The sequence below is a fragment of the Bufo bufo genome, chromosome 3 (genome assembly GCF_905171765.1).
Source record: "Bufo bufo chromosome 3, aBufBuf1.1, whole genome shotgun sequence".
In the NCBI taxonomy this organism is placed as follows: domain Eukaryota; kingdom Metazoa; phylum Chordata; class Amphibia; order Anura; family Bufonidae; genus Bufo; species Bufo bufo.
The window spans coordinates 353,747,775-353,774,579 of record NC_053391.1 but is presented as its reverse complement, the minus strand read 5'-3'; the positions used below and the strand labels follow the sequence as shown (position 1 = coordinate 353,774,579).

The window sequence follows — 26,805 nt, the reverse complement described above, 5'->3', positions numbered from 1 at the left end:
ATTTGATTTCCTTTAGGTGTTCAAGCAATCAAATAAGTTATGTTTTAACACCTAAAGGAAAAAGATAATTTAAAAAACTTGCTCTTTCTCTAGGTGACCTTATGTTTATAGTAGTGGTAATAGAGTCTCAAGGGTCTATATAAGCAGTTACCCTATTTTTACAGACCTTTGAGACTCTATTAACACTACTATCAGCATAAGGTCATCTTCTAGAGAAACAGCAGGCTTTAAAAAAATCCCTTTAGGTGTTAGAGTAGATTGGAATCAAATGAACGTTATGTGTTAAGATTAGGGTCAGAAGCAGACAAGCAGGGTTTTCTTTAGCCTCTTGGCTATTAGTTTTTACATTCATAAAGCTCCACATTGAGCCTCCAGCAGCAGACAGATGCCAGGGCACTTCTGTGGTCACCTCACCTGGGCACATGGTCTTTGCTCAGCAGAGTCCTGCCATACATGCTGGGTAGATGCTAGAATGGATTTGTTAGAAGGAGGTCTGTGACGTCACTGGTCACAAGCTCCTTCATGGTCACATGATCCACTGTGAGAACGCCTGCCTCCTGCTGTGTTCAGCTCCAGAGAGAAGGGGGTGTGAAAGGATGGACCAATGGCAGGGCAGCTAGCTAATACTGGCCAATCAGCAGCCTCCTGCTCAGGGGCGTAACTAGAAGTGACTGGGCCCCACAGCAAATTTTTGTATGGCCCCCCCCCTCCCCCAGAAAACTTCTGATCGTTAAACAAAAACAAGCCCTCACATAGACCGAAATATAGAAAAGTAATTTTTTAAAGTAATTAAACAAAAATAAAAACCATACAAGTTTAGTATCGTATTGAGCCGCAGAATAAAGACGGCATTTTTAGTGAACGCTGTGATGTGAAAACCTCAAAAATCTTGGTGGAATTGTGTGTTTTTTTTTTTTTGTTTTTTTTTTTAACCCACAAATATATTTTTTTCCTGCTTTCTGATACAAGACATGGTAAACTAATTGGCGGCATTTAAAAAATGCATCTTGTCCCACACAAAATAAGCCCTCATATAACTGTGAATGGAAAAATAAAAAGGTTATGGCTAATGTACAAATGAAAATGGGGGAGGGGCGGGGCTTGCTCATGGCGGAGTAGGACGCACGTTAGTGAAGCTCTCCCGCCATCTCCGCTTATTAAGCTATTTCTACCTACATTCCTGCTCGTTCACGATCCCTGATGGGCCGCAAGACTGCCAAGGGGGTACAGGAGCCTGCTCAGCAGCCGGAGGGGTCTGGGATCGAGAAGTTTTTTGGATCCCAGCCGAGTGGCACAGGGCCGGCAGAGACGCCCAAGATGGCGACCGGGAAAAAGGCGCCTGCGACCGCTGTTAATCTGAGCCCGCCACATGAAGAAAAAGAACCAGAAAGCCCGGCGGACGGCACTGCAGAGGGTGAATGGGATATCCGCACGTTTCTGCAGGCTCTCCCTACCAAGGACGACCTAGCCCAATCGGTGCAGAGGCTGGAGCAGACATACCGCTCAGAGATGGAAACCCTGAAGGGGGAAATCAAGCACCTGGGCACCAGGGTCGAGGCTGCTGAAAAGACACAGGAGACCTTTCAAGACCAATTAGATGATCAGCACAAGGTACTGTCAGCGCACTCACAACAGATCAGCCACCTGTTATCACATGTGGATGACTTGGAGAACCGCCATCGCAGGAATAACCTGCGGATCCGAGGGGTGGCGGAATCAATAACCACGTCTGAACTTGAGGCAACGATCCAGACCTTTTTCAGCACACTGCTGGGCGAAACAGCACAATTGCCGGTGGAGTTAGACCGTCTGCATAGGGCCTTAGGGCCTAAACCTACGGACGTCTCCAGACCAAGGGACATTGTGTGCCGAGTGCACTTTTTTAGAGTGAAAGAAGAAATACTAAGGGCGGCGAGGCAAGCGGACACTCTGGAATTAGGAGGTTCTGTGGTACAGATTCTGCCGGACCTCTCTAGACGTACCCTCCAACTTAGAAGGGCGGTAAAGCCTCTACTCACCTTGCTTAAAGAGAGAGAGATACCATATAGATGGGGCTTCCCCTTTCAGCTGCATGTAAGGAAAGATGGCAGATCGGCGGTCTTCAGAGATCCGGAGGACCTCCCCAAGTTTCTGGAGACTTTGTCGCTTCCACGCGTATCACTACCGGAGTGGCCGTTGGTTATGGAGCCTGCACCTGGACCACAAAGAGAAAGGTGGTCTGAGGTCTCCCCAAGGGCTTCTAGGCAAAGGAAGTCGCCATGAAGCTGGTCTTTCTAAGCGTGGGACAAATTGCCTTTTTGCAGTGGTCGTATAATAGACCACTAATATAAATCATAGCCTGCCTCATGCTAATGTGGTAATGGTCGACAGGCCTTTCTGTTATGTTCACACATATAATGTGTGCTATGCTCAGGGCAGCATGAGAGTTGAAGGTTATTATATCATGGGTCATGTTGTTGTTGTTGTTGGTTTCAATAAGTTTCAGTCAGTAAATGGGTGGGCCATAAGGGCCTATACAGTTTGCTTAATGCAGGATTTATGTTAACACTATTTCTGTGTAGCTTTTTTTTCTAAATATCAGATGATAATATCATATGGAGATGGGGGGGGGGGGGGGCCTGCTTTGTCATCTAGGGCTTCCTCTTCTCCCTTAAATGGGTGGGTGGTGGAGGGTTGTCTTATTCCACTGCCTATTGATAATTGGAAGTATTGTTATTTTCGATGCCCCATACCATGGGGATTTATCTGTTATATATGTTGTTTGTATGTCCTCCCTTTTGTGTCTTGTCTTCCCTAGGGCAGTGGTTCTGTCCTTATATGTTTGGTATCTAATAACTTACAGAAACACATCTTCTATCCGATATGGGGCCCATTAAAGTATGCTCATATAATGTTAATGGTTTGAATGAGCCGGCCAAGAGGAATCAAATACTATATAGCCTTCACAAACAGAAAGTCGATATAGCCCTCCTGCAAGAGACCCATTTTAAGGAAGGTCACGCCCCTTCATGCAAAAATAGGTACTTCACCACATGGGCTCATAGTAATTATGCTGAATCTAAATCAAGGGGGGTTGCCATAGCTATTCATAAAAATGTACCCTGTAGTGTGCTGGATACCCGCCGAGATGACCAAGGTCGTTACTTATTTCTGAAAGTTAATATTGCCTCCAGATTATTGATTCTTGCTAATATATATTGTCCCAACACAGGTCAGAGTGGCTTTGCGAATTTAGCCTTCGCCGCATTGGAGGACTTTGCGGACGGCGCAAAGATTATCCTAGGTGGTGATATCAACCTCCCCCTAGAAGCTAAACTAGACACGTCCTCAGGTGAGTCCTCCACTTCTCCTGGGGTGGCCCGTGGTTTTCAGAGACACCTACAGGCGCTGCGGTTGGTGGATGTGTGGAGAATACTGCACCCAACAGGAAAGGATTTTACATTCTTTTCTATGACACATAAATCATACCACCGCCTGGACTATGTGTTTGTCTCACATGACTTATTAGACCTACACCCGACTGCAGCAATAGAACCTATCCTATTTTCTGATCACTCAATGACTTGGGTAGCTTTAGACCTGGGAGATCCCACTCATTCAAGGAGCTCCTGGAAATTGAATGATAATGTACTGAAGGACAGTGTGTGTGTGGCTGACATTAAGAAGGTAATTGAGGAATTTGTGGAGGTTCATACAGGGGACTCCTCCAGATCCACTATTAAATGGGAGGCGCTTAAGTGTGTGATCAGAGGTCGTCTGATTTCTCACGCGTCCCGACTCAAGAGAATGAGGGCCGCTAAGATTGTCGAACTTTTGAGGAAGGTAGCGGATCTGGAGAAGTCTCATAAGAACAATTTGGATCCTGCGGTGTTTCAGGAGCTCTGCGACACTAGAAGTGAGTTGCGGAAGCTCATTGACCAGAAATATTTGGGAGCCAGAGACAAATTGAAAAGTTTGTTCTATGGACTAGGCGATAAGAGCGGCAGACTCCTGGCGAGGGCATTAAGACCACGCACGGCATCCGGTTATATCTCCTCACTAAACTGTAGAGTGGGGGGGAAGTTCCATGCTACAGAAGACATTTTGAGGGAGTTTCGGGCCTACTATGAGGAGCTATACAGCTTGAAAGGTAAATATGCAGATTTGGCTCCTGATATTAAAGCCCATAAAATAAAACAGTATCTAGCTGAGTTGAAGGGACCTAAACTTTCGTCTACAGACAGCTTGGATTTGGAAAGAGAGGTGACCGATCAAGAGATCAGAGGGGTGGTAAAGGCGTTGGAGGTTGGTAAATGCCCTGGCCCCGACGGATTTACACCCCGTTTTTATAAAAAGTTTTTGGCAGAGATACTGGGTCCTCTGAAGGCTATGTGTAATTCCCTAGATCATGGAGATGTGTTCCCGGCGCAGGCAGTTACGGCACATATCTGTGTCATTCCTAAGCCGGGAAAGGATCCTATGGCCTGTTGTAATTACCGACCAATTTCTTTAATTAACGTGGACGTGAAAATTTACGCGAAAATATTGGCAAATAGGCTAAGGGGACATATTCCTTCCCTGGTGTCAGCAGACCAAGTGGGTTTTGTCCCCGGTAGGGAAGCTAGGGATAACACCATCAGATCTTTGGCTCATATTGCAAAGGGTAGAACTAGTGGGTCGCCTCTGTGTCTCCTCTCAGTCGACGCGGAAAAAGCGTTTGACCGCGTCGACTGGGATTTTCTTAGGGAGACCTTGCTGGCGTTTGGGTTGGGACCTAACATGCTACTCAGAATAATGGCGCTCTACAATAAGCCGCGAGCTCAGGTGAGAGTAAATGGCGCTTTGTCTTCCTCTTTTGAGATCCACAATGGGACTCGCCAGGGGTGTCCGCTGTCGCCATTGCTATATATTCTGGTCATGGAGTTTCTGGCAAGGGCACTGAGAGCCAATGCATCAATTAAAGGTCTTTATTTTGGTACATTGGAATCCAAAATTGCAATATATGCAGACGATTTACTGGTTTACTGTACGGATCCAGTTGTTAGCTTACCAAATATTACGAAAGAGTTCTCTGTATTTGGGGACCTGAGCAATTTTAAGGTGAACTTTCACAAATCTGAGATACTGAATGTCACGGTACCACACACCACAGTGCAAGCCTTGAAGATAGCTTTTCCGTTCCAGTGGAAGACGGATTACATCTCATACTTGGGGGTGGCCATCCCTGCCCAGTTAGAGGATCTTTATCGGCTGAACTTCTCTATGATAATAGAAGAAATTAAGAGGGATTTGGCGGTTTGGAAGCACTTACCCCTGTCGTGGTTTGGTAGAATACACGCGTTAAAAATGAATGTGCTTCCTAGGATTCTTTATGTTCTAAGGACCATTCCCATTCCATTGCCAGGCGTGTTCTTTAAAACCATAAGATCCTTGTTTATAAAATTCATATGGGCTGGATCTACCCCTAGGCTGGGGATCAAGTTCCTCTTTAGAACTAAGGATAGGGGAGGAGTAGGAGTCCCTGATATTAAACTGTATCATAGAGCGGCAATTCTTGCATACATATTAGACTGGTTTCACAATAGCTCTAGTAAAAGATGGGTTCGGTTTGAGAGAAGTGAGATAGAGGTTCCCCCCCAAAATCTTCTATGGATCCCAAAAAATTTGCGTGGTAATACACTCCCGAGTATTACAGCTGGAGTACTACAGGTGTGGGACAGGTGTGCAGCTGCGCTTGGCTGTTCATCCTTCCCAAGCCCTATGACACCAATTTTTGATAATCCAGCTTTCCCGCTGGGAAAGGGTAAGAGAGAAATATTGGGTTTTCAGAAGAAGGAGGGACTAAGGGTGAGTCAACTGATCTCGGGAACCTCTGTCCGTACTTTAGATGACCTGCCGGGATGTAACAATAGTGGGGCGTGGATCCTATATAGAGGTTTGAGGAATTATGTGTTATCCCTAGGCCCGTTAGAGGCCCTGGCTAGGGATTTGACCCCCTTTGAAGCAGTTTGTTCACAGTCATCTCCCCCTACGCATCTGGTGTCTCTGGTGTATGGGCTGCTACAGGAGAGTGCTGGACCTGCCTCTGCCTTGCCTTATGTGAGGGCTTGGGAGAGTGAACTGGGTAAAGTGTTCTCTAAGGATCAATGGGAAAAATCATTTGTGCTGTCTCACAGGTCCTCCATATGCTGTGGGATACAGGAGAAGAATTTTAAAATACTTTCTAGGTGGTACAGGACCCCTGCTGTTCTACATTCCTTTTTCCCGGAGTGCTCTGATCTGTGTTGGAGATGTTTGGAGGAGGTGGGTACAATGTCCCATATCTGGTGGCGGTGTAGGAAAATTGCTCCCTTTTGGTCGGCCTTGAATGAGCTGTACAATAGTATGTTGGGTGTGACATCTGATTGGTCGCTGGAGGAAGCTCTGTTATCAATGTTCGATGGATCCGTTCTGGTAGCCAAGAGGGGCCTCCTGAGATTTTTTATGCAGGCGGCTCGTCTGGTGTTGCCTAGGCATTGGAAATCACAGGACACTCCAAAAATGACAGAATGGTTGGAGACGTTTGAGAACTTACGTAGAATGGAGGAATTGATTGCTGAGGATGCGGGACTGGATCAGAAATATCTGAAAGTGTGGAGGCCATGGATTCTGTTTAAAGGGTCCCAGAGGTTTATGGATTGGCTAGATCGGTACAGGTAGATTGTAGATGCTTGCTTGCATTGAAGATACTTACAGTATGTCTTTACCCCTTTGTGTTTGTTTGTGTTGTCTAAGTTCGTCTCCCCCCGTTTGTCCTGTTTCATGTTCGTCCATAGGCTTTAAGAAACACTCTTTGCCATGGGTTCTATGTAAGTAAGAGCTTCTTGCTTAAATTAATGTAACCCTATTGATATCACTTTTAATTATGTTGTGTTTCGCACTTTATAATGGTACATGTTGTTACATTTTTTATGCCTGAATAAAATAATTGAACAACAAATGAAAATGGGGCCGGTCTTTAAGGGGTAAAAGGTATCAAACTACAATGTTTTATATTGCTTGCTCTTTTTGAGAGCATCAGGGTTTTTGCACATTTTACATACACAGCTCTGCTACATGCGCACACACACACAGCTCTGGGTGGCACATTATATATCACTGTGTTGCACATTTTACATACACAGCTCCGCTGTGCACATTATACATTCCTCTGTCTCATACAGCTCTGCTACATACACCACACACACTACTGTGCTGGATTCACACTATACACCTATCTTTGCTGCATTATACACATGAAGCACCCTCAGCTCTGCTACATGCACCCCACACACAGCTGCTCTGGGTAGGCAGACACACACAGCTCTGCTACATGCACCCCACACACAGCTGCTCTGGGTAGGCAGAGACACACAGCTCTGCTACATACACCACACACACTACTGTTCTGGATTCACACTATACACCTATCTTTGCTGCATTATACACATGAAGCACCCTCAGCTCTGCTACATGCACCCCACACACAGCTGCTCTGGGTAGGCAGACAAACACAGCTCTGCTACAAGCTCGCTGTACATCTTGTTTGCAGATTTGACTAAATCTGCAATGTGTGAATGAGGCCATACACATCATCCCTGCATTAACCCCTAAGTACCCGGAATTGTAAGTGCTAGGGTGCTAACCTCATATGTTCAACAGTTCAAGCCAAAGTCAGGAGCAGATGAGGATCATAAAGGCGCTACCAGTCCACAGCCTGGCTCCTCCCACCCACATGACCGGTCACATGGTCATGACATCATCAAAGGTCCTGTAGCTTAGAAGGATCTCGCATCTACACTGAGCTGCAGGGCGCAGAGCCCCTATGTCTGGTATACTGGGAGGGGGGGCGCAGAGCTGAGGGATCCCCATATGTTTAGCTCTGCAGGGATAGACAGGGCACGCTGCCGGGGGAGGGGAGGGGAGGGGAGGGGAGGGCAGGGCGCCCGGCAGCAAGTAAGTGATAAAAAAAAATAAAAAAAAGTTTGTTTTTCCGCCCACCCCAGGCTGCGCCCTGAGTCTGGAGCCTCCCCAGCCTCTGTGTCGGCCCGGCCCTGGCCAGAGCCCTCAGCACACTAAGGACCTGCAGGATGGAGTCCCTAGAGAGAAAAGACAAGATTCTTTGTAGCAGTTCAAATATGACATTGGCAGTTGACTTTCTGCTTGGAGGCTCCTTTAGATTACCTGAGGTTGAGTTAAATAATTTTGGGGTTGTCAACTACAGCAAGAAAGGCACTGTGGCTAAAGAAATTGATGGGAAATATACTCTCTACTAATCACTTTTTTTTATTTTTGCTGTTCCAGCCTGGAAGTTTGTTTGGTCTACCGTTAGATAGGAACACAAAGCTGTAGCATTCCCTCAAACTCGCAAGAAGCCTAGGTTTAGGCCATTACAGAAGGTCATCTAAGACCAGTCGTGGCAATAGGCAACCTGAGGGACGTCACCACTTAGAGCCCAGAGATGAATCCTTTACTTCTTTCAAGAAAAAGCCCTTTTCTAAGGGGCCCATGGACTCTAGTCTCTGATACCAGGCCCCTTCTGCCCAGAGAGGGGGCCAGTCAGATTCTCTGATTTTATCACTTATTCAATATATGCTCAAATGTCTTCTTTACCATGCCAGGAAGGCTTAGGATTCAGTCTTTGATTCAAGAATTTGTCCTCAAAGTAGCATTGGAACCAGTCCTTTAACATCAATGAGATCGGGGGGTCTACTCCAAGGTGTTTGCTGTACCCAAAAAGCAGAGTCTCTGGCATCTTCTGATAGATCTCACAGGTCTGAAAGGGTTTATGAGTAAGAGATCACATCTGTTGTCGCTATTATTCAAGAAGGGGATTATCTAGCTACCATAGACTTGAAGGAAATTTATATCCATATCCCAGTTTTGAGATCTCATAGGTCCTTCCTCAGGAAGGCAATTTATTTTAGAAGAGTGGTTCAACATTTCTAGTTCGCATGCCTACCATTCATCCTCTCATCAGCTCACTGGGTGTTCATGAAGGTTTCCATCACATTTGCGGAAGCCCTCAGACTTCAAGTGGTTTTACTAATGCCATATTTAGATGACTGGCTGATCAAGTCTGCTTCAGAAGAGCCTGCATTTCACCATGTGGAGCTAACCATTTGGATGTTTCAGCAACATACAGTATCTCCCTAATCAACCATATGAAGTCACACCTAGAGCCTAACAGGGCTCGCCAGTTCCTGGGGTTTGTAAGTTATGACACTTTGAAAAGTCAGTCCGGATTATATCCGAAGACAGAGAACTTCTGTGCAACTGCTGTATCCCAATTTTGGTCTAATGATATGATCACTGGATGCAGTTATTTAGGCACAGCTTATATAAGGCTTCTTCTTCAGTAGATGATCTCCACCAATGTAACACATGTCCAGGGGACCTGGTCTGCCTCATGACTACTTCTCGACAGACAGCAAAACACCTCAGCTGGTGTATACTGTGTCAAAATCTGTGAGGGGAAAATTCCTTAATTTGGCACCTTAGTGTCTCCTAATGATGAATGTTTCAAGCTCAGGTTGGGGAGCCCACTTTGAAGACTTTTGTATCCAATGCAAGTGGTTCAGGAAGTAGTCTGTCATGAAATCTCAGAGAACTATGTGCCATTCACCTAGCCCTAGCATATTTTTAGGACAAACTGACAACTTGATCTAAGTATTCTACCACGATAAATGAGGGAACCAGGTCATTTCAGTTGGTTGCAGAATGCCAGCAGATCATGGTATGGGCAGAAAATACCCTCTAAGACCTCAGAGCAGTGCAGATAAACGGATCATCCAATCTGCAAGTGGACTGATTTACCAGGAACTTGCTTTTGCCATCAGATTGAAGCATCCAGTTGGAGCAAATGGTTTTCCAGATTGGCAAAATACTCAGTCTTCCTTGAAAAGTTTTGTTCACTTTTCAAGGAAGACTATCCAGATCAACTAGACAGTCTGTCTCTGCTATGAAGAAGGATCAAGGTGTATATGTTCCCTCCACTTCCTTTAATTATGAGGACTCTGAATAAAGTCATAGAGGACCAAGCCACAGTCTAATTTTCTTTATTTTGTGGCGCCATCGGGTCTTTCCTCCTGCTCCGAAGCTCTTGACAGGAGTCTTCTGGAGAATTCCTGTCCGTTCGGGCGTGATGATCCAGAAGGGTCCGAATCCAGGGTGTTTCATTTGGCAGTTTGGAGACTGGTCAGAGCTTCCTAGAAGACCTAGGTTAAGGAATGATGTGATACAGATTCTGCTTTCCTCAAGAAGACGTTTCACTCTTCACATATATAGTCAGATTCTGAAATGTTTTTCATTTTGGTGTGTGCAGCATCAGGTCTATTCTATGGTTCTAGATGTGCTGAAATTAGAGGAAGGTTTTTCTATGGTTTGAAGTTTAATACCCTGAAAGATCATCTGCTATAGACTTCTCCTCTGATGGTAGATTCTCTAACTATTATAGGGCTATTCAGATTCTAACTATTATAGGGCTATTCAGTTCCTTCCTGGGGTCGTCATACAGCTTTAGAAGGTCTCACACAGGCCCCTTTCGCACCCCTGGCTGAGGTGGATTTCAAGTGCTTGTCCTTTTTTTCTGATGGCCATAGCTTCTGCCAAAAGGATTGGGGAAATTTTATCCTGTACCTGCATACACGACTTTTGTCTCCACGTAAAAAATCTTCCTCTGAGCAGAAACCATTATAGCCTATGAGGTCCATAGGCTCCGTTTGGCTTAGTTATGAGCTGAAACAGTCTTTTCCGTTTTTATGTTCCTATAACGGAGCAGAAGAACGGAAAGGCTGAACGCTGATGTGAACTCAGCCTTACCTGGAAACAATACAAAACACTACTGTCATCCTAAAATTCTACATCTATTATACTATAGTATACAGCTCTCATAGCTGTGTGGGTAAATGCCTTGCCTCTGATGTGAAAGGTCACGAGTTCGAATCCCAGGAGAAACTGATACAGCTCTCATAGCAGTGTGGTTAAATGCCTTGCCTCTGATGTGAAAGGTTGCGAGTTCAAATCTATTATACTAGTAGATAACATATTTCCCTCACAGCAGACAAAATTTACAATGGGACCCCTATCTATATAGAAGAATTATTATTTTGTGCAGACTGCTATAGGATAATATTTTCTATTTAATTTTCATGAACATAGTGCTAAAATAAAAAAGAAAATCTGTCAAAAATTCTTAAAATAATTTGCTACGAATATTGAATTAAAAAATATACCACTATCTGACTAAAGTGTTCCTTTAAACTTGTTGCTTTAAACTTGTGTACAGGGGGCCTAAAGGGTACAGCTACATGATCAGCTTTCCTAATGTTGCTTTGGAAGCCAAAATCAGGAGTGGGTTATAAAAGGAGAGAAATTATAAAGAAGAGTTGTGATGTCTCCTCTTTTTCCTTCACTCCTGGTTTTGGCTTCCAAAACTTCATTAGTAAACCTAATTTTGAGGCTATCAACTTAGGGAACCTTTACACTGTGATTTTGTGTCACATGCCCACATATCACTGTGAGACTTGCACATTTGCCACGAGCGCATCATGCAAATCGCAAAAAATCTGTAGTGTTGGATTTTTTGCAAGTAGCGTGTTGCAGGAAATCTGCGAGTGGTGCTGCAACCCCATTTATTCCTATGGCAAGCCCTGCTACGTGGGAGCTTGACATGTTTTGCGCCCAAAATGTCATGTAGCCATACCCTTAGGGTAATTACTAATTTGATTAATTTATTAACTTAATTTCTTCTGTTCTAGTAAGAAAGGGGGTGGATTAAACCTTATATTGTGCTGCTTCGGGACTTATGAAAAGAAGACATTTCATTGAGTAAATCTGAACTTTAACTGCAAAAGTAAGGTTTCCACACTTTCTAAGCCTGCCTCAGAGGTTTTTAAAAGCACAGTATTTTTCAGACTATAAGACGCACTTTTTTTCCCTAAACATGGGGGGAAAGTGGCAGTGTGTCTTATAGTCCAAATGCTAATGACCGTTTCCATTATGGAGGGTCTGATAGGGGTCTGAGGCTGATGGAGGCTAGGGGGGTCTGATCTGAGGTTGATGGATGCTAGGGGTCTAGTGGGGCTAATCTGAGGCTTATGGAGGCTGGGGGGGTCAAATGGGAGGCTTATGGAAGTTAGGGGGGGGTCTGAACTAAGGGCTGATGGAGGTTTTGGGGTCTTATCCGAGGCTGATGGAGTTTGGGGGTCTGATCCAAGGCTGATGGATCTTGGGGGCCTAATTTTGAGTCTGATTTGAGGTCTGTTGAAGAATGGGGGTCTGAACAATATGGCTGCTTTGCTTCAGAACAGGAGCAGACCTGTTAATGAGTAATGCCACATGGCGTGGCTGAGTACCGCGCTGCCATGAAAGCTGCAGCGGGCTCCAATTAACTAGAATCTCACTATTTAACCCCTTCAGGACCCTGCTATTTTTCACCTTAAGGACCAGGCCATTTTTTGCTAATCTGACGTTATGTGGTGATAACTTTATATAACTTTAATACGCTTTTACTTATCCAAGCCATTCTGAGATTGTTTTCTCGTCACATATTGAACTGTATAGTTCGGGTTCGTACCGAATTTTTGGGTGTTCGTGACACGGACCCGAACATTTTCGTAAAAGTCCGGGTTCGGGTTCGGTGTTCGGCGATTTCTTGGCGCTTTTTGAAAGGCTGCAAAGCAGCCAATCAACAAACGTCATACTACTTGCCCCAAGAGGACATCACAGCCATGCCTACTATTGGCATGACTGTGATTGGCCAGTGCAGCATGTGACCCAGCCTCTATTTAAGCTGGAGTCACGTAGCGCCGCACGTCACTCTGCTCTGATCAGTGTAGGGATAGGATGCAGCTGCTGCTGTTGGGGCGAGATTAGGCAGTGATTTAGTCTTCAAAAACAATTACTGAAGTGATCGATGTACAGCTGTGTATCATTCAACCTCTGCTATTTAATTGCTCACTGTTTTAAGGCTGCCCAGAGTGTTTTTCTGTCACTTTTTTCTGGGGTGATCGGCGGTCTTGTGGTGCGCCAGCACAAGCTGCCACCAAGTACATTTAACCATCAATAGTGTGTTGTTGTTTTTTTTGCTATATCCTACATCAGGGGCTTGGCTGTGCTTGCTATTTTATTGAGCGGTGAAATACAATTGCCAAAATAGCAGTACCCTAAATCTGGTGTTTCAGCTGTGGCTAGCCAATTGTAATACTGTCTGCTGTCTGGCAAAGGATATATTTTTTTCTGGGTTGAAATACAATTCCCAACTTAGCAATTCCCTAAATCAGTGGTTTCTGCTGTATCAGGCCAAGTTTAAATCTATCCATAAAAGGGTATATTAGATTGAAGGTGCGGATAGGGTCATTCTCAATAACTTCAAACACTACCGTGCATCTCCAAGTCTAATTCTGTCCGTAAACGTATACCTGTCATCCAGCGCCTAAATAATAGGCCTACAATTTATATTCAGCTAAATCTGTGGTTACTGCTGTGGCTGGTAAAGTTATTTAGTGTCCGCCAAAGCACAGTTTTTGTTCTGGGTTGAAATACAATTCCCAACTTAGCAATTCCCTAAATCAGTGGTTTCTGCTGTATCAGGCCAAGTTTAAATCTATCCATAAAAGGGTATATTAGATTAAAGGTGCGGATAGGGTCATTCTCAATAACTTCAAACGCTACCGTGCATCTCCAAGTCTAATTCTGTCCGTAAACGTATACCTGTCATCCACCGCCTAAATACTAGGCCTACAATTTATATTCAGCTAAATCTGTGGTTACTGCTGTGCCTGTATTAGTGTAATACGGTACCTAAGTAGATAGCCAGATAGTGTTAGGTGCCTGTAAAAAAAGGCCTAAATTTGAATTCAATACATTGGGCCAAATAATTTTTTTCTTATTGTGGTAAACGGTAACAATGAGGAAAACATCTAGTAAGGGACGCGGACGTGGTCGTGGTGGTGTTAGTGGACCCTCTGGTGCTGGGAGAGGACGTGGCCGTTCTGCCACAGCCACACGTCCTAGTGTACCAACTACCTCAGGTCCCAGTAGACGCCAGAATTTACAACGATATTTGGTGGGGCCCAATGCCGTTCTATAGATGGTAAGGCCTGAGCAGGTACAGGCATTAGTCAATTGGGTGGCCGACAGTGGATCCAGCACGTTCACATTATCTCCCACCCAGTCTTCTGCAGAAAGCGCACAGATGGCGCCTGAACACCAAGCCCATCAGTCTGTCACATCACCCCCATGCATATCAGGGAAACTGTCTGAGCCTCAACTTATGCAGCAGTCTCTTATGCTGTTTGAAGACTCTGCTGGCAGGGTTTCCCAAGGGCATCCACCTAGCCCTTCCCCAGCGGTGGAAGACATAGAATGCACTGACGCACAACCACTTATGTTTCCTGATGATGAGGACATGAGAATACCACCTCAGCACGTCTCTGATGATAAAACACAGGTGCCAACTGCTGCGTCTTTCTGCAGTGTGCAGACTTAACAGGAGGTCAGGGAGGAAGACTGGGTGGAAGACGATGCAGGGGACGATGAGGTCCTAGACCCCACATGGAATGAAGGTCGTGCCACTGACTTTCAGAGTTCGGAGGAAGAGGCAGTGGTGAGACCGAGCCAACAGCATAGCAAAAGAGGGAGCAGTGGGCAAAAGCAGAACACCCGCCGCCAAGAGAGTCCGCCTTCTACTGGCCACCGCCATCTGGGACCGAGCACCCCAAAGGCAGCTTCAAGGAGTTCCCTGGCGTGGCAGTTCTTCAAACAATGTGCTGATGACAAGACCCGAGTGGTTTGCACGCTGTGCCATCAGAGCCTGAAGCGAGGCATTAACGTTCTGAACCTTAGCACAACCTGCATGACCAGGCATCTGCATGCAAAGCATGAACTGCAGTGGAGTAAACACCTTAAAAACAAGGAACTCACTCAGGCTCCCCCTGCTACCTCTTCTGCTGCTGCCTCGGCCTCTTCCTCCGCCTCTGGAGGAACGTTGGCACCTGCCGCCCAGCAAACAGACGATGTACCACAAACACCACCACCTCCGTCACCAAGCATCTCAATCATGTCACACGGCAGCGTTCAGCTCTCCATCTCACAAACATTTGAGAGAAAGCGTAAATTCCCACCTATCCACCCTCGATTCCTGGTCCTGAATGCCAGCATTTCTAAACTACTGGCCTATGAAATGCTGTCATTCAGGCTGGTGGACACAGACAGCTTCAAACAGCTCATGTCGCTTGCTGTCCCACAGTATGTTGTTCCCAGCCGCCACTACTTCTCCAAGAGAGCCGTGCCTTCCCTGCACAACCAAGTATCCGATAAAATCAAGTGTGCACTGCGCAACGCCATCTGTGGCAAGGTCCACCTAACCACAGATACGTAGACCAGTAAGCACGGCCAGGGACGCTATATCTCCCTAACTGCACACTGGGTAAATGTAGTGGCGGCTGGGCCCCAGGCGGAGAGCTCTTTGGCGCACGTCCTTCCGCCGCCAAGGATCGCAGGGCAACATTCTTTGCCTCCTGTAGCCTCCTCCTCCTACTCGGCTTCCTCCTCCTCTTCTTCCACCTGCTCATCCAGTCAGCCACACACCTTCACCACCAACTTCAGCACAGCCCGGGGTAAACGTCAGCAGGCCAATCTAAAACTCATATGTTTGGGGGACAGGCCCCACACCACGCAGGAGTTGTGGCGGGGTATTGAACAACAGACCGACGAGTGGTTGCTGCCGGTGAGCCTCAAGCCCGGCCTGGTGGTGTGCGATAATAGGAAAAATCTCGTCGCAGCTCTGGGACTAGCCGGTTTGACGCACATTCCTTGCCTGGCGCATGTGCTGAATTTGGTGGTGTAGAAGTTCATTCACAACTTCCCCGACATGTCAGAACTGCTGCATAAAGTGCGGTCCGTCTGTGCGCGCTTCCGGCGTTCACATCCTGCCGCTGCTCGCCTGTCTGCGCTACAGCGTAAATTCGGCCTTCCCGCTCACCGCCTCATATGCGACGTGCCCACCAGGTGGAACTCCACCTTGCACATGCTGGACAGACTGTGCGAGCAGCAGCAGGCCATAGTGGAGTTTCAGCTGCAGCACGCACGGATCAGTCGCACTGCGGAACAGCACCACTTCACCACCAATGACTGGGCCTCCATGCGAGACCTGTGTGCCCGGTTGCGCTGTTTCGAGTACTCCACCAACATGGCCAGTGGCGATGATGCCGTTATCAGCGTTACAATACCACTTCTATGTCTCCTTGAGAAAACACTTAGGGCGATGATGGAAGAGGAGGTGGCCCAGGAGGAGGAGGAGGAGGAAGAGGGGTCATTTTTAGCACTTTCAGGCCAGTCTCTTAGAAGTGACTCAGAAGGAGGTTTTTTGCAACAGCAGAGGCCAGGTGCAAATGTGGCCAGACAGGGCCCACTACTGGAGGACGAGGATGAGGAGGAGGTGGAGGAGGATGAGGATGAAGCATGTTCACAGCAGGGTGGCACCCAACGCAGCTCGGGCCCATCACTGGTGCGTGGCTGGGGGGAAACGCAGGACGATGACGATACGCCTCCCACAGAGGACAGCTTGTCCTTACCTCTGGGAAGCCTGGCACACATGAGCGACTTCATGCTGCAGTGCCTGCGCAATGACAGCAGAGTTGCCCACATTTTAACGTGTGCGGACTACTGGGTTGCCACCCTGCTGGATCCCCGGCACAAAGACAATGTGCGCACCTTACTTCCTGCACTAAAGCGTGATAGGAAGATGCGCGAGTACAAGAGCACGTTGGTAGACGCGCTACTGAGAGCATTCCCAAATGTCACAGGGGAACAAGTGGAAGCCCAAGGCGAAGGCAGAGGAGGAGCAAGAGGTCGCCAACGCAGCTGTGTCACGGCCAGCTCCTCTGAGGGCAGGGTTAGCATGGCAGAGATGTGGAAAAGTTTTGTCACCACGCCACAGCTAACTGCACCACCACCTGATACTGAACATGTTAGCAGGAGGCAGTATTTCACTAACATGGTGGAACAGTACGTGTGCACACCCCTCCACGTACTGACTGATGGTTCGGCCCCATTCAACTTCTGGGTCTCCAAATTGTCCACGTGGCCAGAGCTAGCCTTTTATGCCTTGGAGGTGCTGGCCTGCCCGGCGGCCAGCGTTTTTTCTGAACGTGTATTCAGCACGGCAGGGGGCGTCATTACAGACAAACGCAGCCGCCTGTCCACAGCCAATGTGGACAAGCTGACGTTCATAAAAATGAACCAGGCATGGATCCCACAGTACCTGTCCATCCCTTGTGCAGATTAGACATTTAGAACTACATCCCCTTAACAATATATTCTTGTACTCCAGAGCACTTCATTCAATCCTCTTTTTTTAATTTTACCATTATATTGCGGGGCAACCCAAAGTTGAATGAACCTCTCCTCCGTCTGGGTGCCGGGGCCTAAATATCTGACAGTGGCCTGTTCCAGTGGTGGGGGACATGAAGCCTGATTCTCTGCAATGGGACCTCTCTCCTCTGTCTGGGTGCCGAGGCCTAAAAATATCTGACAGTGGCCTGTTCCAGTGTTGGTTGACATGAAGCATGATTCTCTGCTATGGGACCTCTCTCCTCTGTCTGGGTGTCGGGGCCTAAACATATCTGACAGTGGCCTGTTCCAGTGTTGGGTGACATGAAGCATGATTCTCTGCTATGACATGAAGCCTGATTCTCTGCTATGGGACCTCTCTCCTCTGTCTGGGTGCCGGGGCCTAAATATATCTGACAGTGGCCTGTTCTAGTGTTGGGTGACATGAAGCATGATTCTCTGCTATGACATGAAGCCTGAATCTCTGCTATGGGACCTCTCTCCTCTGTCTGGGTGCCAGGGACTAAATATCTGACAATGGACTGTTCCAGTTTTGGGTGACGTGAAGCATGATTCTCTGCTATGACATGAAGCCTGATTCTCTGCTATAGGACCTCTCTCCTCTGTCTGGGTGCCGGGGCCTAAAAATATCTGACAATGGCCTGTTCCAGTGGTGGGTGACATGAAGCATTATTCTCTGCTATGACATGAAGCCTGATTCTCTGCTATGGGACCTCTCTCCTCTGTCTGGGTGCCGGGGCCTAAACATATCTGACAGTGGCCTGTTCCAGTGTTGGGTGACATGAAGCATGATTCTCTGCTATGACATGAAGCCTGATTCTCTGCTATGGGACCTCTCTCCTCTGTCTGGGTGCCGAGGACTAAACATATCTGACAGTGGCCTGTTCCAGTGTTGGGTGACGTGAAGCCTGATTCTCTGCTATGACATGAAGCCTGAATCTCTGCTATGGGACCTCTCTCCTCTGTCTGGGTGCCGGGGCCTAAAAATATCTGACAATGGCCTGTTCCAGTGGTGGGTGACACGAAGTTTGATTCTCTGCTATGACATGAAGCCTGATTCTCTGCTATGGGACCTCTCTCCAATTGATATTGGTTAATTTTTATTTATTTTAGTTTTATTTTAATTCATTTCCCTATCCACATTTGTTTGCAGGGGATAAACCTACATTTTGCTGCCTTTTGCAGCCCCCTAGCCCTTTCCTGGGCTGTTTTACAGCCTTTTTAGTGCCGAAAAGTTCGGGTCCCCATTGACTTCAATGTGGTTCGGGGCGAAGTTCGGGTCGAGTTCGGATCCCGAACCCGAACATTTCCGGGAAGTTCGGCCCGGCGGCCAGCGTTTTGTCTGAACGTGTATTCAGCACGGCAGGGGGGCGTCATTACAGAAAAACGCAGCCGCCTGTCCACAGCCAATGTGGACAAGCTGACGTTCATAAAAATGAACCAGGCATGGATCCCACAGGACCTGTCCATCCCTTGTGCAGATTAGACATTTATAACTAAATCCCCTTAACAATATATTCTTGTACTCCAGGGCACTTTATTCAATCCTCTTTTTTTAATTTTACCATTATATTGCGGGGCAACCCAAAGTTGAATGAACCTCTCCTCCGTCTGGGTGCCGGGGCCTAAATATCTGACAGTGGCCTGTTCCAGTGGTGGGGGACATGAAGCCTGATTCTCTGCAATGGACCTCTCTCCTCTGTCTGGGTGCCGGGGCCTAATTATCTGACAGTGGCCTGTTACAGTGGTGGGTGACATGAAGCCTGATTCTCTGCAATGGGACCTCTCTCCTCTGTCTGGGTGCCGAGGCCTAAAAATATCTGACAGTGGCCTGTTCCAGTGTTGAGTGACATGAAGCATGATTCTCTGCTATGGGACCTCTCTCCTCTGTCTGGGTGCCGGGGCCTAAACATATCTGACAGTGGCCTGTTCCAGTGTTGGGTGACATGAAGCATGATTCTCTGCTATGACATGAAGCCTGATTCTCTGCTATGGGACCTCTCTCCTCTGTCTGGGTGCCGGGGCCTAAATATATCTGACAGTGGCCTGTTCCAGTGTTGGGTGACATGAAGCATTATTCTCTGCTATGACATGAAGCCTGATTCTCTGCTATGGGACCTCTCTCCTCTGTCTGGGTGCCGGGGCCTAAAAATATCTGACAATGGCCTGTTCCAGTGGTGGGTGACATGAAGCATTATTCTCTGCTATGACATGAAGCCTGATTCTCTGCTATGGGACCTCTCTCCTCTGTCTGGGTGCCGGGGCCTAAAAATATCTGACAGTGGTCTGTTCCAGTGTTGGGTGACATGAAGCATGATTCTCTGCTATGACATGAAGCCTGATTCTCTGCTATGGGACCTCTCTCCTCTGTCTGGGTGCCGGGGACTAAACATATCTGACAGTGGCCTGTTCCAGTGTTGGGTGACGTGAAGCCTGATTCTCTGCTATGACATGAAGCCTGAATCTCTGCTATGGGACCTCTCTCCTCTGTCTGGGTGCCGGGGCCTAAAAATATTTGACAATGGCCTGTTCCAGTGGTGGGTGACATGAAGCCTGATTCTCTGCTATGACATGAAGCCTGATTCTCTGCTATGGAACCTCTCTCCAATTGATATTGGTTAATTTTTATTTATTTTAGTTTTATTTTAATTCATTTCCCTATCCACAGTGCCGAAAAGTTCGGGTCCCCATTGACTTCAATGTGGTTCGGGGCGAAGTTCGGGTCGAGTTCGGATCCCGAATCCGAACATTTCCGGGAAGTTCGGCCGGACTTCTCTAACCCGAACATCCAGGTGTTCGCTCAACTCTACTTGTAAACTAAATAGTAATACCTCCTAAAATAGTTATTACTTTACATTTCCCATATGTCTACTTTATGTTTGGAGCATTTTGTAAATGACATTTTCTTTTTTTGGGAAGTTAGAAGGCTTAGAAGTTTAGAAGCAAATCTTAAAATTTTTAAGAAAATTTCCAAAACCCAATTTTTTAAGGATCAGTTCAGTTATGAAGTCACTTGTGGGGCTTACATATTAGAAACCACCCATAAATCACCCCATTTTAGAAACTACACCCCTCAAGCTATTCAAAACTGATTTTACAAACTTAGTTAACCCTTTAGATGTCCCACAAGAATTACAGGAAAATGGGAATGACATTTCAAAATTTCACTTTTTTTTTTTTAGCAGATTTTCCATTTTAAAAGCCAAACAAAACTCAAAATATATTACACTGATTCTGGAGTATACAGAAACACCCCATATGTTCTCAAAAACTGATGTATGGGCGCACAGCAGGCTTCAGAGTGGAAGGAGCACCATATGGCTTTTGGAGAGCGGATTTAGCTGGAATGGTAATTGGGAGCTATGTTGCATATAAAGACACCCTTGAGGTGGCCCTACAGTGGAAACCCCCCAAAATTTTTTGGAAACTACACCCCCCTCAAGGAATCTTTCCAGGTGTGTAGTGAGCACTTTGACCTAAAAGGATTAGTGGTAGATTTTTTTTGGTGCGTCCGAGCAGACACCTCAGTATAAAAATTTAATGCAGTTACTGCAGTTACAAAAAAAAGAACACTAGCTAAAAATTAGCTATAATTTGACTTTCACAGTGACTGCCCCTTTAACAGTGACTTTTACAGTGACCGCCCCTTTAACAGTGACTTTCACAGTGACCGCCCCTTTTAACAATGACTTTCACAGTGATCGCCCCTTTAACAGTGATTTTCACAGTGCCCGCCCCTTTAACAGTGACCACCCCTTTAACAGTGACTTTCACAGTGACCGCCCCTTTAACAGTGACTTTCACAGTGACTGCCCTTTTAACAGTAACCGCCCCTTTAACAGTGACTTTCACAGTGACCGCCCCTTTAACAGGGACCTTCATAGCGCCTGCCCCTTTAATAATAGTGACCTCCACAGTGCCCGCCCCTTTAATAACAGTGACCTCCACAGTGCCCGCCCCTTTATGCAGTAAAGAAAAATGGCTAGGTTGTTATGGAAACCTGAAGTAAAACTGTGTTTATAGCAGTTGGGATTTGAAGAGAAAGACTTGCAGGCTTGTATTGGCTAATGTGGGTCATTATTTGTGAATATCTGAGGAACGGTACGTCCTAGAGAGCTGAGACCCAGTCTAAAACCTTCCCGGACACCTGATGTACCTGTGTGCCAAATTTGGTGAAGATCGGTCCAGTCGTTTGGTCGCGCATAAAGAACGTCCAGACAGACAGACAGAGACAGACAGACAGAAATTCATTTTTATATATATAAGAGATATAAGCTTCTATTACTTAAAAAAAAAGGGACAGATGAAAAAAAAAAAAAAATTAGGGAAGGATAGATGGGGGGGGGGGGGGGTATTAGCGATCTGGAACTTCTGCTGCAAAAAATAAATTAAAAAAATCACTGCAGCAGATGTTCCAGATGTTCTTCTTTTCTTCTTTCCACAGGTACCAGTAAGCAGAGGGATTATTCCGGTTCCCTTTGCTGCTGTAGCGCTGCCATTGGCTGGAGCGTTGTTCCAGCCAATCGCAGCGCTGGCAGGGCAAGCCAAGCACTGGAGTCCCCTGCCTGACCTCGAAGAAGACAGGTGCTGACTAGTTCAGCACTGGTCACCTCCACATGAACAACCCCCCCCCCCCCCCCCGCAGCTCCATACTGCTCCCGGCGCTGCGATGTGCCTGTCTTCATTGAGGGAGTTAATCAGTTCTTATTGCTAATGACGGCAAAACCCACAAAACTGCGCGACCATTAACAATAAAGACCGACTAAGGCTACTTTCACATTGACGTTTTGGCTTTCCGTTTGTGAGATCCGTTCAGGGCTCTCACAAGCGGTCCAAAACGGATCAGTTTTGCCCCAATGCATACTGAATGGAAAAGGATCTGCTCAGTTTGCCTCCGTTCAGTCTCCATTTCGCTTTGGTGTCCATTTGACGAAACTGAGCCAAACGGATCCCTCCTGGCACACAATGTAAGTCAATGGGAACGGATCCGTTTTCTATGACACAATCTGGCACAATAGAAAACTGATCTGTCCTCCATTGACTTTCAATGGTGTTCAAGATGGATCCTTCTTGGCTATGTTAAAGATAATAAAAACGGATCCGTTCTGAATGGATGCATGCGGTTGTATTATCTGAACGGATCTGTCTGTGCAGATCCATGACGGATCCGCACCAAACGCGAGTGCCTACTGCTGCTCGTATGGCTGCATGATTCTTATAACTTAAGGTGGTTGTACCCTAACGGTGAACCATATTAATAATCCTGGCCCAATTTTTAACCATTTTTACATAAATTCAGCCATTGTCAAACTGGGATGCCTAGGGCCCACCAGTAAAATACATTCAGGGGGCCCATTGTACAGCTACATGCAAAAATTACCTTACCCCCATTTGCAAATCCCAAAAATACATATTTATCAAACAGTTGTAAAGTAGAACTAGATTCCACCTTTTATTTTTGACAGCTCCTTTGGAAAATGAAAGGTGGAATGTGATTGGTTGCTATAGGCACCTAAGCCAGTTCTACTTTACACTAGTTTGATAAATGACCCCGATATTTTTTCAGTAGTAGCCGCTACCTACCGTGTGCCTCAGACTGTTCTGTCCTGGAGACCCTTTCAGTATTCTGCTAGCTGGCTTTTTCCTTGGACATGGGCCCTCTTGGCTATGTAAACCTGGAAAACGTGCCAACACAGAAGCAACCAGCAGCAGCACCCTGCACGATAATTAATGATGAGGGGCCCTGCAGGGTTGCTGAGAAGGTGGGTTCCTAGGAAAGAGGATACTGGCTGGTCTGCCTCTGTACTTAGAATTCAGCCTCCTGATGATTCTCTGATAATATAATGGGTGGTTTTGACTTTATATGAATGACTTGTCTGGTTCAGATGCTGTCTGCTGCCTATCTGTATGTATTACAGTCAGTCTACAGTGTCAAGTGCCACTTGTGTAGGTGGTGGGGGATTGAGGGCCCACCAGTGGACACATCTGCTCCCCTGTGGGCCAGTCTGAGCCCAAATTCAAGCATCCCACTTTACTAACAGCAAGTCTCCTCCTTATTCTATAAATGACCAGAACATCCTATAACAAATGAAAAGTGCAGACTGTTAAGACTTGCTGAAAATTGTAATTTCACAACAGCCAGAGAGTCAGGGATAGCAGACAAAGATAACACATAGTTCATCCAGTACTACAGCAAATTAGACAAATGCAGTGCAGTTGTAAGCTTCTGTCATTAAAGGGAACCTGTCATCTGGATTTTGGGTATAGAGCTGAGGACATGGGCTGCTAGATGGCCACTAGCACATCCGCAATACCCAGTCCCCATAGCTCTGTGTGCTTTTATTGTGTAAAAAAAACTATTTGATACATATGCAAATTAACATTAAAGAGTCATATCTTACTTGTGTGACCAGAGAAGAGTCATATCTTCAAGCTTTGACTCATCTCAGGTTAATTTGCATATGTATCAAATAGTTTTTTATACACAATAAAAGCACACAGAGCTATGGGAACTGGGTATTGCGGATGTGCTAGCGGCGATCTAGCAACCCATGTCCTCAGCTCTATAACCAAAATCCCGGTGACAGGTTCCCTTTAAGGTTACAGCCACACCATCAGGTTTCTGCATGTAGTTTTGGAGACCAAAATCAGGAGTGGATCATAAAAGGAGAAAAAGTATAAAGTACAGATACAACTTCTCCTCCTTTTTGAATTCACTCCTGGTTTTGGCTTCCAAAACTGCATGCAGAAACCTGACCATGAAGCTGTTTTCTAATAGAGAAAAGGGGGACCTTACCTGAGCAGAACACCAGATAATTCTGCAGTACAAACTTCAGCAGTAACACTTCCTGCAATCACAGGCTTGTCATCTGGGCTCGCCCATATCTCTGACCAATAAATAGGTAGTAGAATGGCAAGTGTCCAAAAACTATGCATTGTAGTGTGTCCCCACCAAGTGGTCAAATGCTGGAACTCCTTGCTTTTATTTAACCCCTTAGTGACCAGCCTGTTTTGGGCCTTACTGACAAAGTTTTTGTTCCTTTTTTCATCGTCGCCTTCTAAGAGATTTAACTTTTTTATTTTTCCATCTATGTAGCTGTATGAGAGCTTGTTTTTCGCAGGACAAGTTGTACTTTTTATTGGTGCCATTTTGGGGTGCACATAACTTTCTGATTAACTCTTTCTGGGAGGGAGATGGGAGTTTTTACAGTATAAATTTTACGGCGTTCATTTTTCGGTATAAATACAAAATACGATACCAAATACGTATAGTTTTTTGTGCAAGAAAATCTTTTTGCATTGCCGCTTCCCAAGACCCATAACTTTTTTTTATTTTTATTTCTATGGAGTTGTGTGAGGGCTTGATTTTTGCAGAACGACTTGTAGTTTTTATTGGTATAATTTTGGAGTAAAGTACTCTCTTTGATCGCTTGTAATTACATTTTTTCGGTGGCAACTAAGCATAAATTAGAAATTCTGTCATAAAAAAAATAAAAATTGGGGTGTTTACCGTAGAGAATAATTTACATGATATTTGTGTAGTGCTGGTCATTATGTACGTGGCGATACCAAACATATGGGGGATAATTTTTTTTGCAATTTTTTTCATTGAAAAATGTTTCAATGGAAAAAAAAACATTTTTTACTGGAATTCGTTTTTTTTAAATAAATGTGTTTTTTTCCCTTTTTTTACCACTTAAAGTGGTTGTCCAGGTATAGAGCTAAACCCGGACATATCCTCATTTTCAACCAGGCAGCCCCCCTGACTGAAATAGGTGCAACCACATTTCACTTGCACCAAATGTATAGGCTGGCCCACAAAAAAGTAGCCCGCATTCAGCGATGTATGACAAGATGAACAAGCAAGTGGATTGTTGTTTTTTTTTAATTACCCACAAGTCACAAAAGATGCTGAAAGTGGTCGCCGTTCAGGTTTATGCATCTTTGGGCACATGAGATTATGTTGGCTGATACTGCTTGTGATGCTTTCCTTGAGTTCATCCAGGGAATGTGGATTGTTAGTGTACACTTTCTGTTTTAGATTTCTCTACAGATAAAAATGTGGACAAGTCTGTGGAATGTGGTGGCCCTAACCCCTTGCTCACAATTCTCTTCTCCATAAACAGTTCACGAACCAGTGCCAGTGAGTTCTGTGAGGTGTAGCATGTTGCACCATCTTTTTGAAAAAAGCTGGACGTTTTATTTTCTGGTGTTAGTTGGTTGTAAAACTGTTCAAAGATGTCCAGGTAAATTGCTGTATTCACAGTCAATTTGAAGAAAATTGGGCCTACTATTTGGGTTCCTGACACTCCGCACCAAACACCAATTTTTTATGAAGTGGTATTTCGTAAGTCAAATGGGGATTTTGACCTCATATTCTGGGAATTTATGTGACCTGATAAATGAAACCAAGCTTCATCTGTTATGAAGTACAGTAATGGGTCCAAATGTCTGTCAGCAATTGCAGCGATCGGGTCTGCAGGAGCAACATGTGAGGCATGGTGGGCCGATGGGGGAAGTAGTTAATTTACTCATGGTTAGCGGAGCCTCCCTGGGCCAGCATGCAGTGATGGGAAGGACAGCACCAGTTCCTTCAGGGTACTCTCTGTTTGTCCAGGGAATCCCGCCAGATGGTGTTCGAGGTGTCCTGAGTGGGATCGTTTTTTGATAAGGTGCCTTGGCGGCAGGATCCCTGGTGTTCGTGACGCCAGCACTGTTAGGTGCAAAAGAAAAGTAATAAAATGAGTCCAGTGAGCTGAACTAACTCTAACTAAACTAGTCTCCTCCTCTCTTTAGAGAGGGCGTGTTAGATGGAAAGAAGGGTTCCATCCTCTGCAAAATTAGCAGTGAAATGTTTGCTGCCACCTCTGGTGAACCAGGTACATTACATCTGAACATAGTTACAAGAAATAGATCGGCACTATCACGGTCGGCGTGACTATCACATACGTGACGCAGAGGGAGGGACTAAGGAAGGCCCTGCCCAAGTGAGAGGGAAGGTGGTGACCCCTGACTCACCTAGCGGCTGGCACCTGGCTGCCCTGACGTCCCTAGACGGGTTCCTCACCCGTACGCCGATCACGTGCCTAAAGCCCTGGCTTTCCCTAAGCTGAGCCCTAGATAGTGAACAGGGCGGTGGGAACACTAGTCCGCACCACTAGCTCTAAAGGAAAACACCAAGGGAAGGACAGACAATACAAACTCAACATATAATCCCAGGTGTGCGGCAACAGGAGACAACAAGAAGCCCAACAGGGATCCGGAGGGTAGCACTCTGGAATGACAACCAGGATTCACAACTCCAGTGGGTCAGTATAGATGTCCAGGCAGGAAGCTCTATAACTGGCAACTAGAGAAGTGTGAGGGGAGAATATAAGGAGGTTGGGAGTGGCAGACAAGAAACAGCTGAGGAGGAGAAGCTACGGATCCCTGATTGAGACAAAAAGGATAGCA

The 26,805-nt window shown here is 46.0% G+C and overlaps 1 protein-coding gene across 1 annotated transcript in view; it reads right to left on the bottom strand.

Annotated features, from left to right (window-relative positions):
* Window positions 1-24,213, bottom strand: part of LOC120995350 (cytochrome P450 4F22) — a 100,327-nt gene extending 76,114 nt beyond the window's left edge. Inside the window, exon 1 of the mRNA XM_040424497.1 lies at window positions 24,149-24,213. The gene's annotated coding sequence lies outside the window, so the exon portion shown is untranslated. The remainder of the gene's footprint in view (window positions 1-24,148) is intronic.
* Window positions 24,214-26,805: the final 2,592 nt, after the last annotated feature.